The sequence below is a fragment of the Tiliqua scincoides genome, chromosome 1, assembly GCF_035046505.1.
Source record: "Tiliqua scincoides isolate rTilSci1 chromosome 1, rTilSci1.hap2, whole genome shotgun sequence".
Classification (NCBI taxonomy): domain Eukaryota; kingdom Metazoa; phylum Chordata; class Lepidosauria; order Squamata; family Scincidae; genus Tiliqua; species Tiliqua scincoides.
This window is the reverse complement of record NC_089821.1, coordinates 258,402,752-258,428,033: the sequence shown is the minus strand read 5'-3', so window position 1 is coordinate 258,428,033 and position 25,282 is coordinate 258,402,752. Positions and strand designations below refer to the sequence as shown.

The following is a 25,282-nucleotide window of genomic DNA, read 5'->3' as shown; positions in this document are numbered from 1 at the left end:
CTTATACAAGAAAGAACCCTAAAATAAGAATGTGTGTTTTGTAAGTCAAGCCACTTGCATAAATACAGTTAAGGGCTTGTGACTTGGGAGCAGCAGCATAGCTGGGGGTATACTGCAGGTGCCACAATGCGCTGTATAAGTGGCCCCTCCCATTCACCTTTGGAGCCATTCCAGGCAGTGATGGCAATTCGCAGGCACTCACTGAACCAAACAGCATCTCCTGCATGTTGCCATCACTAATGGCAAGTGGGAGGGGTTGCTTACATGGTGTATTGTGGCACCTGCAGTACTTACAGTTTTGCCCCCCTCTATGCGACATTTGGGGAGGGGCCACAATCCACCAAGGACCATCCTTGAAGAACACTGCACTTGCTGTTGGGTTCAGTATATTGTGTTTTGGTATGTGTCAATTCCATTATCTTAGTTTTTGTGTATTAGTGCTGGAAGCACTAGTGTTTCTTTCTTAAAAAAAGCAAAATTGTTGCTGAAATGAAGAGCAACCAAACTGCATGCTAGATGGAGCCTAACTCAACATTAACAGGAAGTACTTCCTGTTAACTTTGAGTTAGTCCCCCTCAGAGATGAAATGCACTTACCTAGCTCCCAGGGCAGTGATGTTATGATGCCACTTGACATTGTGCCATGTGACATCACTTCCAGGTTCTCCCCGGAGGAGGGGGTGCTCACTGCAGTACAGTTAGCCTTAAATACTTAGACTTGCACAGGGCACAAAATAGCCTGGTACTGGCCTTGGTGTGCCTCAATGTTACCTGGAGACTGGACAAATGGCAGATCTGCTCTACCTAAGAGTCTTACTTAGAGGTTGGACACCCCCACAAGCCTTTGAAACTTTTCTTTCTAATATTAAATTTGACAATGTGGTGGTCATGACTTCATGGTGAATCATCTTTTGCCCAGCTCCAGGGAGTTCGGGAAGGCACCTCAGACATCCAGCAATATCTTCCATTAGGGCATCAGGTGGTGGAGATGATGGGCTTCCTTTTTTCTTTTTTTAAAGATACATAAAGAATATAAAAAAAAAGAAATTAAAAAAATACTTAGTGTAGCATGGGTGAGGTTGAAGAAAGTAAGTTCTAATGACAGCTTTGTATCTTAATAATCTAAATTAAAACCTGTATCTACATTGTATCTCAAACAGCCCCTTTTATCTACTCGTTATAAGTATTCCATTTCAGATTATTATTTCAGATTAATGTTCTCTGTTCCTTTCATCTAATCTTCAAATCCACAGCTCATTAATTCATTATTCTCTCTCTCATGCAGAAAGTCAATAATTGATTTCCAGCTCTTCGTACAATTTTCTGTTGATTTCTCTTTAAGTAAGGTCATCAGTTTGTCCATTTCTGCAAAGTCCATAACTTTCATCCACCATTCATCTATCAACAGAATGTCTGTAGTTTTCCAATGTTGTGCATAAAGTATTCTAGCCACACTTATCATATATAAAAATAAAATTTTGAATCTTTTTTCCACATATTCATCTATCATACCCAGCAGAAAGACTTCAGGTTTCATTTGCACATTTGTTCTTAAAATCAACTGCATCTGTGCATGTATCTGTATCCAATATTTTTTTGCTTTAGTACACGTCCTCCACATATGATTAAAAAATCCCTCCTGTTTTTTTACACTTCAAACACTTGTTTGACATATTTTCTTACAGAGATGGTGGTCTTCCTGATAAGCTCAGGATTTCATTGCCTGCCAAAGACAAAGTGCTGCTCAAAGAGCAGCGTGAGTCCAAGGATGTTTTTGACAAATGAGATTGGCACCTAGTGGACTCAAAAGATATACCAGGCATTAGAACTCTAACTCACTGATGAGCAGAGCTGAGCATTGCAGAGGCTTCTTCCAGGTGCATATGAACTCCCAAAGATCCCATAATCTATGCCAAGGGTGTACAAAGTTTTTGGCAGGAGGGCCACATCGTCTCTCTGACACTGTGTCGGGGGCCAGGGGAACAAAGAATTAATTCACATTTAAAATTTAAATAAATTTACATAAGTTTACATAAATAAATATATTAAAGATGAACTTATATGAATGCATGACGGTCTTGCAATAGCTCAAGGCCTATAAAAGACCTTGCACAAAGCAAGGCTGGCCTTTCCTTTGCTTCTGTTACTGCATCACAGATGTGAAACAGCAAGCAGTGGAGGAAACACTCATCCCACAGCTTACGCAAGAGGTCAAACAGGCACCCTTACGCTGAGAGCAGTTGCACCGGGCCAGTGCAGGCTCCAACAAATCTCCAGAGGGCCAGAGGCTCATTGGAGACAGGGCTCCCTGAGGGCCGCATTGAGAGGCCTCGAGGGCTGCATGTGGCCCCAGGGCCAGGGTTTGGGCACCCCCTAATCTATGCCATGAGATGTGAAATGGGGTGCATTCCTCCAGATAGAAGCGATGTCAGGGCTAATGTAGCCACAGAAGGGACCAAAACATGGCTGGCATATTGCTTCTATGATGTCATGTCCCCCACACCTACAAGGAAAGCTGTGGATCTAAGGTTGACACTATGGGTGAGTGCAGCAAAAAGGAACAATGGCTGCCACATACTTCCATCTTGCAACTTTCTTCTTCTTCTTCCTGCAGTATAACTTGCAGAACATATTGCTGTAGTTTATGATGGAGAAAGGGCACAATCCAGCCCTTGACTTGGGCTGGCGCAAGTCCCTTGCACTGGACCAAGAGGGCTGCAAACCTGCTGTAAAGCATGTTTGCGCTGCCTCAGGAGTTGGCTAGGCCAAGCCTCCATGCTAACGGAGGCACTGAGGCTTGCAACGGCCTGGCTGGGCCGACGCATGCCTCTGAGGTAGGCGGGAAGGGGGTGGGAGAGAGGCATTCCTGGGCTGGGGAAGGGTGGGTGGTGGGGTGCTCTGTGGGCAGGTGGGTGGAGAGTGGGAGGCAGGAGTGGGTTCCAGCAGTAATGCTGGATCACAACCCCCATTCCTGGGGAGCTCAGAGTGGCTTTAAGCCGCTCCACTCTCTTCTGACTTGTACCACCTCAGGAGGTGGCGCATGTCCGAGGAGACCCATGGGGCAAAGGCGCCTTACCCGGAGGTAAGGGGAAAAATTTCCCCTTGCTTCTGGCTGAGCCGCTTTGGGCCCCTATCCCATGCTGGATACAGTGCAAGCTTCTTGGTTTGCTTGTTGCAGCGCAGGGTAGGATTGCACCTATTGACTGCTAGGTCCTGTATTCACCAGGCCTTTCTCCATTCACTTACATGTGTGAACAGTCCTAGGGTCTGAACCTGAGGGGTTCTGGCAACCTCTTTCATGGTCCACAGGTCTAGGTCAAAAAGCTAGTTTTTACATTCAGAACACCAATGAATAGGTTCAGTTCCTCTTCTTTGGGTGAAGTATTGACAACCCTGTAGGGAGACCTCTAAGGCTGCAATTCTAACCACATTTTCCTGACAGTAAGCCCCATTGAACAACATGGGACTTACTTCTGAGTAGGTCTGGTTAGGATTGTGCCCTAAGTCAGATATGAACTCATCTTTCCTCCCACACTGAGGCTTTTCCCTTACCCAAGAGTGGTAAACCAATTCCCCTTCTGACCTGCTCCACAGTGCACCAAAACATAGTGGTGGGAGCGGCCCAGGATTTTACATTATTCACAGCCCAAACACATTAATGGCACAATCCTATCCTTGGCTGGCCTGTGGGGTGCAGAGGTGCCAAAACAGCCTCTGCTGCATCCCATGGACTGGCTGGGGCTTGGGCAACAGCAGACAAGTAAGGAAAGAAATGTTTTACTTACCTTCTCTGCCACTCCCTGGTCCCCAATGGGTCTACCTGGATCTATGCCAGCTCTTTGGCTGGTATAAATCATATAGGTAGGTCCAAGAGGACATGTTGAGCTATTACAGAATCAATAAGAATTCTCTTCCTAGGGAATGTACACTCTGTGTCAACTTTTGTTACTTTTGTTGATGTGCAATGTACGAAATGGACCTTAGAGCAGCTGAGTGGGGGGGGGGGAAGGTTTGCATTTTTATTAGTTGCATTTTACAAAAAGTTACAAGTTGCATTTGTATTAGTTGGAGAGCAGGGCCCATGAGAGTGGGGGTGCAGGAATTAATTTGTACCCATGCCCAGGGTCAAAAAGGAGACCCAGGAATAAAGGAGAAGGCCAAAAAAATTTCCTGGGATCTTACATTTTCGGATCTCACCAGGGGCTATGAGAGGGGGGTGTAGTGGCTCCACTGTACCTGGGTCTGGTGTCAGTAAGGGGCCTGGGACCTAATGGAGGGGGAACTGGAATTTCCTGGGATCTCATGAAATGTTTGCATATATTGTGTGAAGACTAGTATTCACATTTTGGGTAAACCCACATAGTTTTATATATTGTGATTCATAGAAATTATGATCCAATGGAGAAGGGCCCAAAAGAATATTTGTACCCCCAAAAGGAGCCCCCAAAACCTTTGTACCCCCTGATAAAATTCCTCTCAGAGGTCCTCTCTCCGGCAGCTATTTGGTGGCTTAAGGCCTCCAGATAGGGTGGTTCCAGCTTGCTATTCTGGTTAATAACCACAGAGAGGCAGCACAGTCTAACCAACATGGAGAATTTTAGTGTCCTGTTCAGTTCAATGAGAGAGTTATAAGAATGTGCTTATCTCTGCCAGGTGAGGCCATCATGGATTATCTTGGCAGTAAACATAGAAGAAATACAGAATATGATCCAAGAACATATGATGAGAGGTGTTTGAAAATTGTGTTATATGTTTTACTGAGAAACAAACCCTGAAATAAGGGTTCAGTAAAATGGGGGCTGTAATCCTACGAGATTACTCATTGGAAACAAACACCTCTACATATGATGCTTATGTTGCCATGAGTTCCACAATGGAGGAAAGGCAGAATATGAATTTCATAAACACCAAATATACACAACAAAATAGTCAGCCAGAGATACCAGTGTCCTTGAAACACCCCTGCATTTCTGTCCTTGGTGATATTTTATACGCCTTTGTGGAAGACTCCAAAATGTTTGCGGGGGGGGAGGGGTGGGCTGGGAGGAAGAAGGGACAGAAACCCCAATGCTCCCTTACTTTGATCCAGTCGTATGTAGTTGATCAGTTGGACAGGGAACAGCAGTCTGATGTGCCTCTGATTGTACACCCCACACACTTTATGAGTTATTGACAATGTATCTCTTTCTATGCAGCACTGACAGGCATTTAAGCAAGCACAGTGCTTCAAAGGGGGAAGTATGGGTCCTGTTGCCTATGCGATGGGGACAAATTTCTTCTCCAACCCCCCCTCCCCATTTAGAGTGAGGAACATGGAAGAGTGCATGGTGATTGATTCACCATGATTGACCTTGATTGACTTTGTGCATGGTGATGTCATCATGTTCACAATGTGATCTTTGATTGGCCAAGATCATGCAGTGAAGGAATCATTCCCCCTGCTAATTGGGCAGAGGCACCTTTTAAAGAGATGTCCTCTTATATTTAGCAAGGGGAGAACAACAGCCCCTCTTCATCCCACCATGGTTTTCAGTGGCTGTTGCTGGGGTAACTTCTGCATCTCTTTTTAGACTGTCAGTCCTTCGGGAAAAGGGTACCATTGATTGATTGATTTTATTATGTAAACCACTTTGTGAACTTGACTTGTTGAAAAGCAGGATATAAGTATTCATAATAATAATGATTTCAAGTAAAAAGAACATCTGAACTTGAAGAACCAGCCAATTAAAGAAACAATGGTTGTAAATGGTTGTTTCTCTAATGGGTGAAAAAAATGAAGAGTGGACAGTAACTGTTTTTCCATTATCTTCCTTCATCCTCCCAGTAACTGTATTGAAAACTGAACCTCATGAAAAGTTTTGTGTAAAATTATCCAGTAATTTTTTCAACTGTCTTCCTGCATCAGTAATGAAAGTTTTATAGAAACTCTCAATGAAACTGTGTTTAAGCTGAATTACCGCAGGCCACATCCTGCCTTGGCAACATCTATCTTTCCTGCAGGGGGATATGCAAGCAAAATTTTGCACCGGATAATCTTGTTTGTAATCTCAGAAGCCTAATAGGGCATAGTATATTTTTAGAACTGGAGATTATTTGTACTTTTCTTCAGTCTGATTCTGATTATAAGAAATAATTATTTTGGCTTACAGCTTGTCTTTGTAACATCTTGCATAGAAGTTTGTTTGGATGCCGTTCAGCAGCATGTAAATTTTTTTTTAAAAAATGGACAACTGCCAATGGCAAGAATACAGACATCTTGACTGAGTGAGGTCTTTCTCAGTAGCTGTTGCAAAATCTCCCCTGTGTGCAGGCAAAATGTTAACAGTATCACTTCAAATTATTAGATGTTCCAACTCAGTTAAAATGTTCTAATTGAGTAAACTGCCTGCTTTATTTCTAACTCAGATGCAACAAATAAAGCATTGATCAATGCAACTTCTAACCTCATAAAGACAGCAAAAATCGGGAACAACTAAAATGATTTGTAACCTAGTTCTAACCCCCTGTTCTGCCAGCAGAATGCATGTTCCACCAGAGAAAGTGAGGCAGAGGAAGTGACATTCTGCTGGTGAATGCAATGGTGAGCACAATGGCTGATGGCCACACATGCAGGCCAGCAGAAAAGCCACCCTATACTGGTGCCTATCAATTGGCAGTGGGGCTAAGCAGTGGGTGGAAAGAGGCAGGGCAGGGGAGGAGTGAGGGGAATGTTGGGGCAGGGAAGGGGAAGGTGTGAGGAAGAACAGGGTCAGGAGAAAGCTGTTACCGGCAGCACCCATGAGTGTTGGGAGAGTTAGAACAGACAAAAGAAAATATTTCTTTACTTAGCGTGTCGTTGGTCTGTGGAACTCTTTGCCACAGGATGTGGTGATGGCAACTGGCCTGGACACCTTTAAAAGGGAATTGGACAAGTTTCTGGAGGAAAAATCCATTATGGGGTACAAGCCATGATGTGTATGCGCAACCTCCTGATTTTAGAAATGGGCTATGTCAGAATGCCAGATGCAAGGGAGGGCACCAGGATGCAGGTCTCTTGTTATCTGGTGTGCTCCCTGGGGCATTTGGTGGGCCGCTGTGAGATACAGGAAGCTGGACTAGATGGGCCTATGGCCTGATCCAGTGGGGTTGTTCTTATGTTCTTATGTGCCTGTACTCTATGCTCCCTTTCTCTTCCCTTCCTTTCCCTTCCCTTCCCTTCCCTATACCTTCCCTTCCCTATACCTTTCCCAAAATAGCTGGCGCAGAACTGAGGAGACCCATTGGGGAAGCAGAGGCTTTCCTCGTGGTAAAGGAATGAAAGTTCCTTTTCCCTCTGTGACTGCCCATCACCATAAGATGCAGCACGTGCTCCGTTGGTGTGGCTGTATCAGCAGAGGGGGGTTGATAGGATTGAGCTGTAAAATGTGGATACAATGGACTAGGGTCTTCTAGTAGATCTTCTATATGCTATAATTAAAAACGGGAGCTATAATACAAGAACTGTATTTGCTTTTTCGCATCTGCCAACCATCCTCACCTGAAAGATCAACTTCTTAAATGGGGCAATATTCACAATTTGGACACGCCACTGATCTTTCGGTGGGTGGGAGGTTGGGGGGGATCACTTGCTTCCAATGACTAGATGTAGTTGCTTTTGCTATTGTGCCCATAGCCAGATGTTTGTGGAAGTAAAGATTTTAATACATGCTTTTTAGGGTCAGTAAAACCAGCACGGGGGAAGTTTCACATGATACTGCTTGGCGACTCCGAGGATTTCTGCCCAGAACTTCAAGCCACACATGTCGCAAAACCATGCAATCCTGCGTAGAGATGTTTCCTGTTATGTTGGCAACTGTGCTAGCAAAGGCCAGAGCCAGAGCCTCTGAGAAGAATTTTATCCGGGGGTACAAAGTTTCTTTGGGCTTCTTTGCAAAGGGGGAAGGGTGAAACAGAGTGGGGGAGGGTGGTGATGGGGGAGCAGAATGAGGTCAGGGTGAAAGGGGGAAGGGTGAAACAGAATGGGCAAAACAGGGTGGAGGGAGGTTGGAGACAGCTGGAAAAGTCTTTGGAGCCCAGGTCTGCCTACCCATGTGGCATCAGCACCTAGATACAGTAATATGGAAAACCAAACACACTTCTAAGAGCTTCTAAAATATTTTAAATATAGAAAATCATGCAGAAAATTAGCATCATCATATTTAGGCTCACTGTAGAATGGAAAGTGTCCTGCGTGTATCAAAACTTGCTTCTGCAGCAGCTGCGGCCCCACAACTGTGTTCCTGAGTTCGTGTACGCTACTTCATGGTAAGCAGATCCACCAGCCAAAGAGCTACTGTAGCAGTCCAGTTTCCTCCCAGATCTGACACTGTATTAAGGAGTGTAATGTATGCATTCCTCAGCCCAGCATATATAGCTTACCATAGCTGCAGTAGTTGCAGCCGCATGCTCGTGGTAGTGTCCCCAGCATCCCATGTGGGCAACAAGTCTGAGTAGACAGGAAAATGTCAGATCCCAGGAAATTCCTGGGCCCCCCTCCTTTGGCTCCTGAGACCCCTTTTTGACCCTGGGCTCAGGCACAAATTACCCCCTTTACCCCCCCTCTCCTAGACCCTGGCCAGAGCCATTTTGATACATATGCATCGTTCTTAGGGGAGCAAGTTACACAGCCTAAACCTATGTAACTCCCCATGTGGTGATACAGCTGTGCCATCCACTGTATCCTGTGAAGAAGTTACAGTATGTTGAGGCTTCTTTGGAGGAAGGGAACACGCGGTCCCTTGACCTGGGGAAAGCGCCCATTACTGCCATGAGTCAACTCAGACCTGGGCCAGTGATATCGTCAGCACAAGTCTGCATTAATTGGTGCAGGCAGATCGGGCTCAGAAATTCAGCAGATGCTGCTGCAGCCAAACCCGTCAGCTGTTCATTCTGCCCATCTCTGCACCATTCCACCCCCCTCCCTGCCTCCCTCCTGATCCCTGCCTTGCTTGGGGCTTCCTAGACGCACCCAGTTGTCCAGGAAACAGAATGCTAGCCTTCAGTCTGATGCCACAGAGCTTTTCTTATGTTCTTTCACTTGTTTTCAGTGAGACTGTTGGCCACCCTTCTACCAGTTGGTTAAGGACATTGAAGAGCTGGATAAAATTCTTTGGCAGGCCAGATCTGGCCCACAGGCTGCCAGTTGGCCACCTGTGACAGTTGCCCAGCTGCTCCAGTCTCATCCTACCCAAGCCTCCTTTCTCTGCTCTGGTCACCCTGTCTCTGCATTCTCCATCCTGTTTTTCCTTGCTCATCTCCCCATCTGCCTCATGGCCTCTCTCTCCCCCCCTGAAATCTCTTGGTTTTGTCAAGCTCCACCCCTTCCTTCTAAAGAGGCTGGCAGGGATCCCCTGGCTAAGCTAGCATCCCCCAGCACCCAGTGATGATGTCAGCACTTCTGGGCATCTTGGGCTGCAGCAGAAGGCCACAACACCACAGGGCTCCCCAACATCCTACTGGAGAGGCTTTGCAGGACTGCAGGACTGCAGCTGGATGGCAGAGCACCTGTGCTGAATACAGAAGGTCCCCGGCTCAATTCCTGGCATTTTCAAGGAGGACAGAGCAAAATTTCTGCCTGAAACCCTGGAAAGCTGCTGTTAGGCAGTGTTGCAGGGTAGAAAGAAGGCAACTCAAGAAATCTCGGTACTCAGGAGTGAAAGTTTGCAGGCTTTATTTCATTGCAAGCAATGGGCATTTCAAGGTACTCATGTCCAAAGCATTGAGAGCAATTTCTCAATATTAACTTGACTTTTTTATACCATTCTGGGTTCTTTGTTTGAAAATTTAGACTTCCCTTTGGCTGAAGTTTGACATCATAGATGGGGCTGACTCCTAATAGGCTGCAGATAACTTTAGAGATACCCGATAGGCTTGTTTCAGGTTACAGTTCCCATAAAAGGTAAAATTAAACAATTAAACAAATTGAATTACAAAGTTTTCAAAAACCAGTAGAGTGTGCTATAACATCATCTATCCAGTGTTGACCCATTGTTGACCATTTTCACATCCATCAATTCAATTAAAAATTGTTTTGACAAGGTTTAGACTACCCTCATTAAAAGAGATGACACAATGCTCAAAAACAGGTGTGAAGATCAACATTTGGCAGAACTTGGCAGGACTTCACGCCCATCTCGTTAGTGCATCTTGATACGGTCCTCTTATCTTACCTTTCTTCTGTGTTAATCCAAACATTGAACACCTGTGAGCCTCTCTGCAAAGGCTTCTTTGTCTTTTCTTAAGACTTTTCTAAAATCAAGCAGCCCTTTGGTTCCTTAAGACCTACTTCTAATGACTACTATATCTTAATTCTATATAACTATTGTGACCTTTTACTTTGGGTACGTACTTTGGTTTGGTATCAAGGGTCACTTGGTCTCCATATGTATACTTTTGCTCCTAAAGCATTACAGTAAAAGCTACAGGGATACAGGCATTTAATTTGTGAGTGAATGTTTTTGCCAAGACATCTCTGTCTCTGCCAAGGTCGTCTGCCCGAAACTGGTATTTGCTTATCTGAGTCACATTTGAGACTCTGAGGCCCAAGCATCTTTAGTCAGACTAGCCTTATTGCTTTTAATAAAATCAAGCAGCTCTTTACCATTCTGTGTGTTTCCATGCTTTAGTCAGACTTTTAAAATGATTCTTTCTTTGCTAATACTTATACTGGGCTATCCAGTGACCTTACAGTCTAAGGTCAAGGGTCACCGTGCCTCAGCAGTGTACACTATACTGAACTAGATGGACCAATGGTTTGAGCCATTAGCTTCCTGTGTCCCCTCCCACTTACTTCTGCCTCTCTTTGTTATCTCCCCTCTATCAAACTGTAGATTGTAAGCCTCTTGGGGCAGGGGGCTTATTTTCTTGGACTTGAAATGCCGTGCTGTACAGGCTTATACCAAATAACAATGCATATATGAAGAGCAGATCTATTCCACGGTAAAACACTTGCATTTGTCCTTCATCTTCTTTCCTTTGTCCACCAATGACTGAGGCCAGAAAGTGTTCAAAATCTTGCTTTGGAACAGGATAAATCAGCCATAGTATCAGTGTTATGAGCTGCTGAAGAGACAGGCTTTTTAAACAAAGGCCCTTTGCAGCTGGTCAGAGGTGTCTTGAATGAACATCACCACCCCCAAGATCATGAATTAGATTCTTGTGCACTTCTAATCAGAATGCATAAAACATTCCAGACACTGTGCTCCTTCCTTCAAAGATGAATTTGCCCTTTCTACGTAAATATGCATTTATTTCCTGCAGGGCTAGGAGACCTCACAGAAGTGAGATCTGAAGAAAAAGACATCCATGGTTTTATTTCTGTAAAGGATCTGTAAAGAAATGAATTGGCTCTCAAGAATTATCCTGGCTAATGTTAATGCTGAGTTGACTATTTAATGGCTATATCCTGAATATTCAGTATTCATCACATGGATATTTATTTTTATGCTATCCAATTTAGGGCACAATTCAAAGCGCTTACTCGGTTGGCACAAGTATCTTGCACTGGTTGATGAATGTCACGGAAGTTCCGTAAAGCACTTTCGCGCCACTCTCTGGGGAGATAGGCATGGATGTGCACCAGCCTCCCCGCCGGGCCCTGGGACAGGGTAAGTTTGCACCAGTCAAGCTTGTTTCATGGTGGGGGAGGATGGGTGGTGGGTGGGACAGCGGGCAGACGGGCAGGGAGAGGGAGGCAGGGACAGGATCTGGCACTGAATCCTAGCCCTGTTCTTGCTTAGATTCGCGCCACCGATTTAGGTGGTGCGGATCTAAGTAGCTCCATTGGGGCTGCTGCAGTGTTACCTGGGGTAAGGGGAAATTTCTTTCCCTTGCTCTAGGCTGGCCTGCAGTCAGCCCCAAGCTTGTGCTGGATACAGCACAGGTCTGCCGGCCTGCCTGTTCCAGCGCATCTTAGGATTGCGCTGTTAAAGATGTACTGCCCAGTTCTTGATGTCTCACAACTGATAGGTGACCATATTTGTTATTTGACATAATAGCAAATATGGTTTTTGACATTCTTTGGCAGTTGCCATGCTTCCAACTGGTTTACAGTATTTAACGGCATTATGAGATTTGGGAGAAAAAAAACTTTAGTGTGTTTAGTTCATTTGTTTTTGTTGTAAACAGAAATCATACAATCCATGATGTGGAGCGAGGAGGGCTTTAACCCTTTGCCTCCATCAGACCAGACCAGGCCCTCTCGTAGCTTCTATTCACACAAAACATCAATCACGGAAGGGTCAAAGTATATGATTAACCCTGCGGGTAGGCGGGCCTTGGATTTTGTTAGCCAACTGTGACAAAGGAACACCATTTCCCCACTCAAAGCATTGAGAAGTGAAAGATGGGACCAGTGGGAAAGAAAGCTCACTTAGATAGTGCAGTGGTGCAGCTACAAGTGGTGGCGTGGTAAATAAGTGGCCCTTTCCACTTGCTATCGGAGCCATTCTGGGCAGCAACAGCAACATGCAGGAGATGCTGCTTGGTTCGGCAAGTGCCTGCCCATTGTCACTGCTGCCTGGGGTGGCTCCACTAGTGAGTGGGAGGGGCCGCTTACATGGCTTATAGTGACACCTGCAGTACTTACCATGTCATCCCCTGTAGATATGCAACAGAGCATAAACATTCTCTCTGTTCACAAGGGCTGTGTTCCAAGGAGCTGGCCAGTTCTGCATGCCCTAGAAACTTTTGGGCTTGTGTATCCCACCTCTTTTGAAACTCAAAATCGGTTTGTGATGCAGAATGAAGATGAACTATTTAAAGAGCTTACTCTTTACTTTACTTTAGAAATAAATCACCCTAGAAATATCCTGCTGAGTGGGCAGTGAGGCATGTCTTCAAGTGGTGCTCCTCTTATACTTAGCAGGAGGGGAGCAACTTTTCCCCTCCACCCCAGCACGGTGTCTTTTCTAGTGAATGTAGCTGATGTCTCTTCTGCATCCCTTTTAGACTGTGAGCTCTTTGGGGACAAGGAGGCATTTGATTATTTGAATATGTCTATAAACTGCTTTGTGAATTTTTGTTGTTGTTATTGAAAAATGGTACATATTATTAATACTAACAATAATAACAAAAGCAACTTGGCCTCACCTGATGTCACCTTTTTGGATCCTGGCCCAGGCCTTTGATTGAAGGAAACCATCCTCAGCTCACCTCACTGATGAAACTCATATCCCTGAGAGTAATATCATCACATTTTTCGTTTGTGTTTTAGTTACTCTGGTGGAGGCTCAAACAAATTCAGTTCCTCTTAATTTGGAGAAACTAAGAGACCCTTTCTGACATAGTGGAATCCAGCTGCATTGATTTTACTGCATGGTGAACTGATCAACTGACTGGTCTCCAAATCAGCATGTCCCCAAAGAGGTTTTCAACATAATTTGGCTTAAGGATGTGACATGTTGTATTTAAGAGATGTGTTGAAACCTTTACAAAGTGAGCCAGTGTAGTATAGAAAACTGGCCCAGGGAGATGTGGGTTCAAATCTAGAGCTGTATGAAAGTTCAGTTTAGAACTTTTTTTGGCTTGCAAGTCAGTCTCAGGGGGTCTATTTTTTGGTGGCAGTGAGCCAGTGACTGCATCTCTGGGAGTCCCAGCTGCTAGTGGGTGCATTTCTTTTCATCCACAAGGCTCCAGATTGAGAACAGGAAGTGTCTTCTGGCTTCATCACAATGCTCATGTAATGATGTGCCATAAAGCCAGCAAAGAGAGGACAATGCTCACTGCTCTCACTCTGGAGTATTGTGGATCAAAAATGGTGTCTGCCATCAGGCAGGAACACAATCACGGATGCAAATAGGTTTTGAACACAGTTCATCCTATTTGCATCCCCCCATGCCCTGATGGTGGGGTGATTTGCCAGCAGGGGACCCCATGGGGCTTGAGTTACCGGGAATGGGGAGTACAAATGAAGGCCTCAGGCCAGGGCACCATGTTGCTATGCTGCACAACATGTGGGGTGAGGTCCTCAGTGGGGTGCCCAAGCCTCAGAGCCCAAGGGAGGAGAGGGCATTAACAAGCCACCTGAATCATTCTCCTCCTCTTCCACTGGGCAGTCTGTTTCCTCAGGCATTGACTCCTGGATAACCTAGTTCCGGAATCTCCTCTGTCAGGCCCTTGTGCCATGGGCTACCCATCATGGGCTGGTGGTGGGCTTTTCAGCTCTGCCACCCCTGCTGCATGTTCCACTCCTTCCCATCCCCCCCAAGCCTGCATGCATTGTAACACTCACCACCATCCATGTGGCGACTTGTGAGAGCCAGGGTGGCTCTCGCCACTATTTTCACTGGTGCCAGCCGGACAGATGAGCTGTGCTGTACTCTGACACCTCTGCAGACAGCCTCCCCAGGGAGACACTGTTCTATGGTTAAAATGCTTCCCAGTTTGCAGCCTACAGACAACCTTTTCGACTCAACCTTTTCCAGATTCATCCATGGAGCTTGTACAAGAACATAGCTGTCAGCCTAACTTGCCCTATGGGGTGATTGAGAAGGCAACAAAATTGGTATAAAATGTATGCCCTCTGCTTTTGGATGCACTATCCTGAGCTCCATGGATACAAATAAATATAAAGATACGCCCAGAATGGCTTATCTGAAATTGGTTGCTGCAAAATGGATGGGCTACCTACATGCTTACTTACTTAAAAGTCAGTGTTGTATTTATTTTCCCCTTAGTAAGTATATAAGGACTTCAGTGTAATCCCAAGCACACTTAGTGGTGAGTACACCCCACTTAACACAATCTAAACCTGCCTTGACCACTAGATGGCAGTGCTTACCAGCTCAAATCAGGGTCCTACCTTGACAGCAGACTTATGAAATGCTGAATTTTCTTTCCTGTTCTTAGACACCTTCCAAACCCCTGGCCCAGATACTGTTTCTAATTTGTGAATAGGGAACTGGCAGTCCTTCGCCAATTCTCAGTGCTGTATCTTGGCACTGTTTCCCATTTCCTGGTCTCATTGAGTTAGGGAAAGCGGTGGAGAGAGTTCCAGAACACTAGAGAACAGAGCAGGATTCCAACAGCTGGATCCTTCGGTGTGAATTCAAAAAGAGATGTGTTATCTCTTCTGCTACTTCGAGAAACAGTCTCAAGCAGCAAGAAAAGGGAGACGGGAAGGAGAGCTGCTGCCATTGGGGCAAAAAACAAAACAATACAAAAACACCTCAAAACATTAATGGCTTTTACTTGTGAAACTGTAATTTATGGAGTTGACAGTGACTCTGAAGCAGCCTTTGAGCAGAAGCAAACCAACCCAACAATGGCAAATTGGTGCGATCTATAGACCAGTGATTTTCAACCTTTTTCATCTCACGGCACACTGACAAAGCACTAAAATATCAAGGCACACCATCAGGTTTTTGACAACTGACAAGGCACACCATGCTGCCAGTGGGGGGCTCACATCCCCCATTGGCCCAACTAATAAATGACCTTCCCCTAAAATTCTTGTGGCACACCTATGGACCACATGTGGCACACCAATGCGCCATGGCACAATGCTTGAAAATGGCTGCTATAGACTTTCACTAGTGCAGGAATGGAGTAAGCTAAATACCGCATGCAACACTCTTCATCAGCTTGAGCCTGGGCAGACTTTTAGACAGCTGTGAGGTGAGCATTGTCAGCTTCAGTATTTTCCAAGAACCCGATAATAAAACCTTTTCCCAAGCTCAGGCTCTTTGCACTGAAGAAGTGGTCCCCTGCTCTGTGTCCCATTCTATGCTATGACTATTACATTTATAACTTAACATGGAGATTTTAAATGTTTTTCTTCTCACTGCACATTGATCTCTATGGTCTTCTCTATGGTCTTCGCCTCTTGTGATGTCACTTCCTGCTGTGATGTCACAAATTGCTTATGCCTCTTCCTCCATTGGCTCTACCACCAGAGGAAGAATGACAATGTGTCACTATAGACAATTGTCCTAGAAACAGAATCACAGAACCTGAAAGAGTTTTTCAGCAGTTTTCAACCGCTGTGCTCCAACCTCCTCCCCCTCGTGTCACTCATGTGAAACTTTCACAGCACACCAATGTGCTGTGGCACACTGGTTGAAAATCGTTGACTTAACATGTCCCATTATACGTGTCCTGCTCAATTGAGAACACTCTTTGAATAATAATTATTAGTGACATTGCTATCTCGCCTTTCCTCTAAGGAACTCAGGGCAGTGCATGTAGTTCTTCCCATCACCTCCAAATCCAATTAGACTAGTCACTGAGCTTGTCAGCCTAGCCTGCTTTGCTGCATGTGGCAACTAGGTGCATCTGATGTTTGCCAGAAAGTCCACTATATGTCACCGTGTTTCAGTTAAAGCTTTGGCAGAAGAAAAACTCTGTGTCTTGGATCCTCAGCAGAGTACAGAGCTGCAGTGGGCAGACTTACAGTCCAATCCTATGCATGTCTACTCAGAAGTAAGTCCCATTCGTATCAATGGGGCTTACTCCCAGGAAAGTGTGGATAGGATTGGGCTGTGAGTCAGCCTACAGACAAGCCCCTACACAGGTGTATCAAACTAGTCCTGCTATTAAACTAATGCACCAAAACGGACACTTCTCCACTAGGGACCTTCAGAGCAAAGGAGGCTCTACCTCCCATTAATTTCAAAGGGAAATTTAACTCATTTGGAGCCAATTCTTGGTGGTGGCTCGGCCCCCATTGGAGGTTTTCCTAGGAAGGCCTACTTAGACAACATTTCAATCTCCTGACCCGTGGAGCTTGATCCCCAGGGGTACTGATTTCCAAGTATTGCCCAGGCATCTACAAATTCACCTATCCAGCCCTGCATTTCAGTGTTGAGTAGAATAAAAATAGGGGACGGGGATCATGTACCTTGTCTTGAGCTCAATGGAGGAAGGATGGGAGAATAAAAGTAAATATATACATGAGTCACAGCTTCTTCAGTCAAGAGTCAAACTCAGAACAGTGACTCATGCAGAAACAGAGGGGGAGGCAAAATAATTTGGATTCTTTCACACTCCAGACGTAAACACTTTTGGGTGTCAACATGGATGCACCGCCAGTTTTCATTTAGAAGCAAATATTGTCTCAGCAGTTCTAGAACTGCCACTCCATGTGGATGGCGCGTAGGCTGTTTTTCCAATGGAATAAACAACCATACTTCAAAACATTCCATCATCTGAAGGCCACTTGTGTTGTTAAAAATAAAATTGGACCCACATTTTGCAATGCATGAGAAGAAAACGGCCATAGGGAACATGGTGTTGTCATCCTGGGAGGGGGTAGATACGATGGTGTGGGTAGGAGACACACTCTTTGGCAGGGCTCCCAGGTCTTTCAAGAGTCTCCCACTTGAGCCTGACCTTTCTTCTGACATTTCAGTGCTTCGTCTGTGACCGTGCTGAAACTGCATATGTTTTCCAAAATGCTCATAGGAAAATAGAATATTGGAGGCAGCTGTTGTACTGGAATCGCAGAAGATCTGGCGAGGAGGTAGATGTGGTGTCAGCAGTGGCCCCTATAAGGGTAAGGCCTGGGCATCCAGCAGAGTGTGCTGCACAGCTGCAGCCACTGGAAGGCAATAGGGCCCTCAGGGATATAAGAGCACCTGAGGCAGGAAGGGTTTCTGGGTTGTAGAAGGAGTGCAGGTTGGAGGTAGGAGAGGAGACTGACTGGGCTTATTGAATTTGGAATCTGACTGTGACTTGGCTTAATGACTTTGGACTTTGACTTGGATACTCTGACTGATTTGACTGACTTCCTGGAATCTGACCTTGGACTGTGACTCGGCTTATTGGCTCTGGACTCTGATTTGACAACTCTAACTGATTGGACTGACTTACTTGGAATCTGTGGACTGGGACTGGACTCTGACTTTTGCTTGCTGCACTTGTGAGTTTAACAAGGGAAACTAATCAGCCTTAAGCGGGCACAAGGCCCAGTGGGGAGGATCTCTGGCAGAACAGCTGTGTATTCTTCTGTTCCAGGGCTCATTGGTCACCATGTTTTGGCATCAGAAAGAATTATGGGAGCCTGGATCACATGAAAGGTCCATCAAACCCAGCACTCTGCTTTTCATGATGGTCAGCCTGCTGCCACTGGTGAACCCACAAGCAGGGCAGGAAGGCCAACAGTCCTCCCTGCTGTCATCATCTAAAAATGGAAGTTCCACTAGCTGCCATGACTAATAAACATGAATAGACTGGTCCTCCATACATTTGTCAAATCCCCCTTTTAAAGCTATCCAAGCTAGAGGCTCTCACCACATCCTGTGACAGTGAAGTCTCCTTTTTGACTGACTGATGATACTGGAGCTCTTTTTTTCTATATGCCTATGCTGAGAGTGAGTAGTTAGACTTGCTGTACAAGTCTTCTCCAACCAAAACACCTCTTTGCAGTACTGTGTAGAGCTGGAAGTGTCTGTAGCTCAGTGAGAGAGTGCCTGCTCTGCATGCAAAAGCTCAACCCCTGGTGTCTCCAGGTCAGGTGGGGATGGAACACTGTCTGAAACAGAGCTGCCAGTCAGACAACATAGACAGGACCAGTGGTCTGGCTCAGTATTAGACACCTCCATATCATCCTCCTCTTCCTGCACTCTAGTCCTATGCAGACAGGTGTAGAGATGGCTCTTTCCCTGATCTCCAAGGAATCGAGATCTCACCCGCAGAGGGGGGCTACATTTTTGAAGAATACAGATTGCACACTTAGACCATATGCATGTCACGGTGTGTGATCACCCCCATGCAGATGGGATCTTAATTGCATGGCATTTGTGAGCTGCGTCAGTGGATGTTTTCCCAAATCTCACTCCATATGTGCACCTGAGCATGTTTCAAACAGTTGCACAGGACTGGCATGGTCTGGATTGTGTAGGTTAATGAATGTGTGGCGTGTCTGCCTGACAGCGTGGATCAAGCCAGGAGGGTGTGATAGATGTATGTATAAATAAATAAATAAATAAATTCCATTGACAAGAATAGAACTTTGCAAGGGAAAGATCAGATCACTGTACCACGACCTGGGGCAATGGAGGCCCAGAGGTCACAGCCATCTGGGTGGAGTTTGGGTGAGGATGGAAATCCCAGAAGGCAGATTAAGAAGGCCTTGAGTTCAAAAGGTTTGCAGGAAGATGGCAGGTCTGAGGTGTGAGCAAGAACTGTGGTGGAACAGAATGCCATCTGGCGTTCTGCTTCGTTTAGGTGCTGAGAATAGCAGAGACAGCCCAGGGGGAATGACCTTAATGTCACTTATCACCGTAGGGGCAGGGGGGAAGTTGCACATTTGTTATTAGCTTTTAGGAATTCTGGTCAAAATACACGAATGAAAAAGTTCTTCGTAGGGCCCACATCTAGAGAGTTAAAAGCCTAAGTACAATATACTACAAGATCTGGCTGCTATGGGTGTGTTTTTTAGACCTTGCACTCTTTTTCCTCGCTGCTTGTCTATTGGCAGAAAAGAAGAAGTATAGTCAACCCCTGATAATGAACCGTGGCCCAATATTTCATTCCCATGTGTGAGAATAGATGCCTCTTTGTATAAGAGATTTCCTAAGCATTAGAAAAGGCTCATAAATCAGCATTACCTTGAAGGATGGCATTTCTCTTGACTGCCTAGGCAAGAACCTCTGTCAGTGTGGGACTGTTCACCTGCAAGGCTCTTCCTAAGCAGATGCAAGATGACAAGGGTGGCATTTCCTGCTAAATCACTGCAATCTCTTCACAGATCTTCTGAGAAATGTTATGGGGTCAGGCCATGGCGGAAAAAACATAGTAGAGCTGCAATGTTTGATTAACTGGTTAGGTTCATCAATTAATGCCCAAGCTTATGCAGGTCTTTTCAGAAGTAAGTCACATTCTAGTCAATGGAACTTACTTCCAGGTAAATGTGCATAGAACGTAAACCTAAAACCCCTTTTAATTGACTGAAATGGTGTTTCCAATTGATCAGGCAGCAGATGTGAAAAATAAATTATTTTAATATTAGCAGAAAAATAGCCAACGGCAAGCCCCATTTTAAAAGAGGTAGTTCTCTCTTCTGTTACATCTGCAGGAGGGAATGCCTTTTCTTGGAAAATGCCTGCTATGGCACACATGCTTTGTGTAAACATTGCATTTGTTTTTAGCCACCTGCAAATCTATGTACTTAATTGACTCAAACTCATGCAGTTAATCAGCCTAAGTTGTCAAGTGACATCCCTAAAAAAGTCTGTTTATATTCTTGGCAATTACAAAATGCATTGGTTGAAAAACCTAACCCATTACTACATTTGTGTTGTCTATTGTTAAGAAATTATCTGCTGCCCAGGGATGTGCCCATCCACCACGGCTCGATTCGAGGCTAGTCCCGCCCCCTGCCCCCTTTGACTTGACTCATGCTTGAATCTTAATTGGCAGCTGTGGGGACTCATTCAGAGAGTTTTGGGGTCTTGGTTTGACTTGAGTGTGAGTCTTATGGCAAATGAGTCAGTTTGAGGAAAAAACAGAGCTGCTGGCGAGCTGCTGTATGTGTTGGTGTTCTCATTTAACACTCCCCTGATGTCCCCATCCCATCTGTAAACAAAAGTTCTGCTGTTCTTCCAGAGAGGGCAGCAGCGCAGAAAGCGTCAATAGGTTCTTGACGAAGCCCAGTCAGGAACTTACCCACCCACTGCCGTTCACATCATGACTGGAGCCAACCTACCCTCCTCTCTCCAAGTCTCTTGCTCACACTGGTTTGAAAGCAGCTTCCGGATCACCCATGAGATCCTTCAGAAGCTGTGGAAAAAAGTAAGCAAGCAAACAACCATGCACAAATTCACACACACACCAAGCGGACAGGCAGCCCATATGACTTGAGTTTTTTAGTCTGTGATTCCACCCATTCCTGCGAAAAACTCTCAAGAAAAACTCAAAACGTGTGACTTGAGCCAGCATGTTTTGAGACTTGACTACGAGTCTTCCAATCTAGTCACCCATCCTTGTTATTTCCAGAGTGGTTTACGAAAAGGGGAAAAAACCCACCATAAAAACAAACTATAAAGTTTGCAGAGTAAAATAGCAGGTAAAAAGGCAGCAAAACATCAACTATAATTAAAAGGTTTATGAATTTTTTTTTTTTTAAAAAAAGGTCTTTGCCTGGCACTGAAAGGACATTAAAGTAAGTGCCAAGTAAACCTTCCTAGGAAACCCTCCTACAGGGGCTGGGCCACCATCAGCAATGCCCTCTCCTCTCCCCTCATCCAGTTTATAAAAGCCAGTCTTCCCTGTTGTATACTGATTTTAATTACCAGCTGTGATGACAGAAAAGTGAATAAGTACTGTCCAATAGGAAATTAAGAACTAAGATCTTTAGATCATGGCCCAATGTAATTACTCGTACTTTATATTGCTAATAGTAGTCACAATGTGCAGAGAGCCAGTAAGCTCAGATGTAGGGGAGCCTGAGAAACAATTACAACATTGTGGTCTTAAGCTAAAGTGGCTGACAGCCCAATCCTATACCTGTCTACTCAGAAGTAAGTCCCATTCGAGTCAATGGGGCTTACTCCCAGGAAAGTGTGGATAGGATTGGGCTGTAAGTCTCTTCCCACATATGCATACACCACATCCACCTACCTGGTAATTCTTAGAACCAGGTCCATTATGAACCAGAACCAAGAAATATAGGACGCAAGCACTGGGAATCATTTTGTTTTAAGAAGAAAAAGCCCTGCTGGATCAGGCCAAAGGCCCATCTAGTCCAGCTTCCTGTATCTCACAGTGGTCCACTGATGTCTCAGGGAGCACACAAGATAACAAGAGACCTGCATCCTGTAGCCACTTCCTTGCATTCTGAGGTAGCCTACTTCTAAAACCAGGAGGTTGCACATACCCATCATGGCTTGTAACCTGGTATGGAAGCCTTATGCATGTTGTATACAACAGCTTAATTTTGAATTTGGGAAATTGTGAATCCAATCCTATCAATTCCCCCGGCCGATGCAGTGGTCCCAAAAATAGTACCGCTGCAACTTGCAGTGGGGGCAGTTGCAGAGGTCTCTGTATAAGTGAATATTTGTTCCTTATCTGGAAGTAAGCCTGTGTGGAATGGGGGGAGGTGTCTCCTGGGATCTGCACCAGTGTGGGTGTCTGCATGCACCCACACTGTGGGATCAGCCCTGGGAAAGGGGTTAGGATTTGGTGGCCACTGCTGCTTCCAAACCTGCTCCTGTTCCACCCTCCCCTCAACCCCATCCCTACCTCATTCCACCCTCTCCCATGCAGTACTGTTCCTCTAACCCCATCCCACCTTCCCACCATCTTATCTGTCTCGATGGGTCTTTGCAGGTCCACCAACATGTGAGGAATGACTCCAGCCTTCCTGCTTGTGCTCCTACAGCATGCTACTCGGTGTGCTGCCGGAGTGTCTTATATGGCAGTCAGCACTGGTAGAATGTTTGTTCCACCACTGGGCCAACCTGTGTTACCCCCAACAAATGTTGGGCATGTAGATAGAATGAGCCCCATTGATTGATCCATATTATTGAAAACAACAAAAGAGTTTGGTACTTGAGAAAACGCCAAGTCCTGAGACTTTTTGATCTAGGGCAATGCTCTCTGGAAAATAGTAAGAAGAGTTGTGGAGAGAAAGACTACAGTACATAATTCAGTTAATGATGTGTTGCAATTCTCCAGCTGGGAAAATGAAACCAGCATTTGGAGTAAAAGGGAATTATCACTCAGATTCTCACAATTCATATTTGCATGGGAAACGCCCCCCCATCTCATTTGAAAAATACTGAATATTTCAATGCTGGGGAATAAAGCCAAGATAAAATTATCAGGAGATAAAGCCAGATAAAATACCAGAGAAGCACATAAGTAATGTATGGCATCCACTGCCCTTGGGATATGATGATGGCAGCTTGCTAAAAAGGCTTGAAAAGGGAATAGGTCAAACTGGCTGAGGATCAGTTTCTCAATGGCTATTAGCTACACTGGTTATAGAAAACCGTCCTGCTCAATAACTGTATGCTGCTAAATACCAGATGTGAGAAGACAACTGGGCATTGTCTTCATGCCCTTTATGATCTTCTCAGAAGCATCTGGTTGGCCACTATTGAGAATGGGGTGCTTGACTAGATGGATTTGGTCTGATCTTCTGTCCTTTCACTACCCTGCTTAAGCAGCTGACTCAAGTTCTGCTCCTTTCTTCTGTCTTTCTTTCAACTTGTCTCACACTGAGATATGAGCTGTGATTTTACCCAGTCGCCATCTCTTTTGTCCCTCCTGGCATTCTGCTGTTTGACTTCCCTGCCAAGAGTTAGATGTCATACTGTAGGAACCTGTTTTAGGGGACAGAAAGATATCCTCCAATCTTTCTTTAAATCTTCCTTCCACTGAGCAAAATCTGGTTTGGAGGTGGAATGTGGAGAGCTGATTTACTCTCTTCCCACTAGACTGTGTTACGTAGCATCTTGGTGTATGTAATTAATTTATCATGGAAAGCAGAGCTCTGGGGCTGCATCTGTTTCCCAATGAGATCCCACTCTCCTAACAGCAAAGGCTGAGTACAGCACCAAGAGGTCAGCAGATTTACGGCCCAATCCTATCCAATTTTCCAGTGCTGGAGCAGTTGCACCAGTGCGGTGTGTGTTGCATCCTGTGGTGGAGGGGCCTTCTCAAGGTATGGGAACATGTGTTCCCTTACCACGGGGCTGCACTGTGGCTACACCAGAGTTGGAAAGTTGGATAGGATTGGGCCCTTACTCCGTAAGTCACTAGCAGAAACTCCACTGGGAGACTCAAAACTCAAGGTCCTTTGTCTGGGCCAGAAGATTCCTCAGTCTTTCCTACATAGTGTACAAAGAGGAAAAAGCAGGGGAAAGAGGGAGGTGGTTGCACCTGTCCAGTGCAAATGCTGACAGCCTCCGTGTAGCCAAATTGCATGCACAATATTTATTCATCAGATCCAAATCCCACCCTTTGCCCATGGAGGTCAAGGGTAGCCTAGCTTGGGTCATCCCATATTATTTTATTTTATTGTTCAAGCTGTTGCTGCCACTGCAAAATAGGCAGTAGTAGAAAGGGTGAGGCAGTTTTGCCTTCCCTTTTGCCCCCCACTCCCACACTCAAGCTGAAACGTCTCAGCTAAAAGCCTACAAGACCAGAATAAACTTTGCCTGGCACCCAAAAGAGAGGAATTGGGTGCATCATGTGAGTGAAACCCCTGTCTCTCTGTGTGCGGCCCCTTAAGCAAGAGCATCATTCCTGCACATGCTCAATGCATTTTTGTTCATTGGAGAGTCTTCTGACTTACTGTTACTTTTGGACCTGCTGCGGAGGAGTCAGGCTCCAGTTTGACGGGATTACTGACTCACCGTTTTTTGTATGCCCTGAAAGCTGGGCTCCACTGTGTTGAGGAGCAGATGGCAATATTCTTCCCTGTGCACAAGGAAGGAAATGTTGTTTAATTTGTTGTACATCCTAAACATAAGAGGACGTCAGCCCATGGGGGACTGCTCTTAATATAAATGTATAGTGATTACTGATAATAAAGAAAAGTACTGGTAACATTGATGATTGGTTATGTCTTGAAGGACATGTCTATCCTTCAAGTTCCCACAGGGCCCAGGAATGGAAGCTGGGGAAGGGGCTGCTAATCTGGAGCTGCCTATTTAAGGAGAAAATTCTATAGTTTTGGTCCCACTACAGAATATATCCACCTCTCAACTGAACCACCAAATGTGTTCCATCACTGGATGAAAATGATCAAGCCCAGTTCATTTGTAAGCAGCAACTGTTACCCTGCACATGCCAGATCTCGTCTGGTCTTGGAAGCTAAGCAGGGTCAGGCCTGGTTAGTACTTGGATGGGAGACCGCCTAGGAATACCAGGTGCTGTAGGCTGGTACCATAGTCTTTCGAGACTGAAGGTTGCCAACATTCATTCAGTTAATTTGTGAAGCTGATGGACACAGTCACCTCAGGCAACAGGTTGATTGGGGGTGCCCACTTCCATCCACCAATCTGCTGGATTGGATTGGAAAAGGGGACAGAGTGGAAGTGTGCAAAAGAAGAGAGCGGAAGGCTACAAAGTCTACCACTCTCCTCTAACAAAAACATAAGAACAGACCTGCCAAAGGATCAAGCCAAAGGCCCATCTAGTTCAGCATGCTGCTCTCCACCGCATGATGCACCAGCTGCTTCTGGGAAGTCCAAAGAGAAAGAGTTACCTTTTGCCCACCATTGCTCCTCTGCAGCTGGTAATTCAGAGACATATTGCTGCTGGATCTGCAGATAGCACAGAGCCATCATGTCTAGTAGCCATTGCTAGACCCTGCC

The 25,282-nt window shown here is 45.3% G+C and overlaps 1 pseudogene; it reads left to right on the top strand.

The window, feature by feature from the left end:
• Positions 1 to 24,727: 24,727 nt before the first annotated feature.
• On the top strand, positions 24,728 to 24,847 carry LOC136637964 (5S ribosomal RNA; annotated as a pseudogene).
• The last annotated feature ends 435 nt before the right edge of the window (positions 24,848 to 25,282 follow it).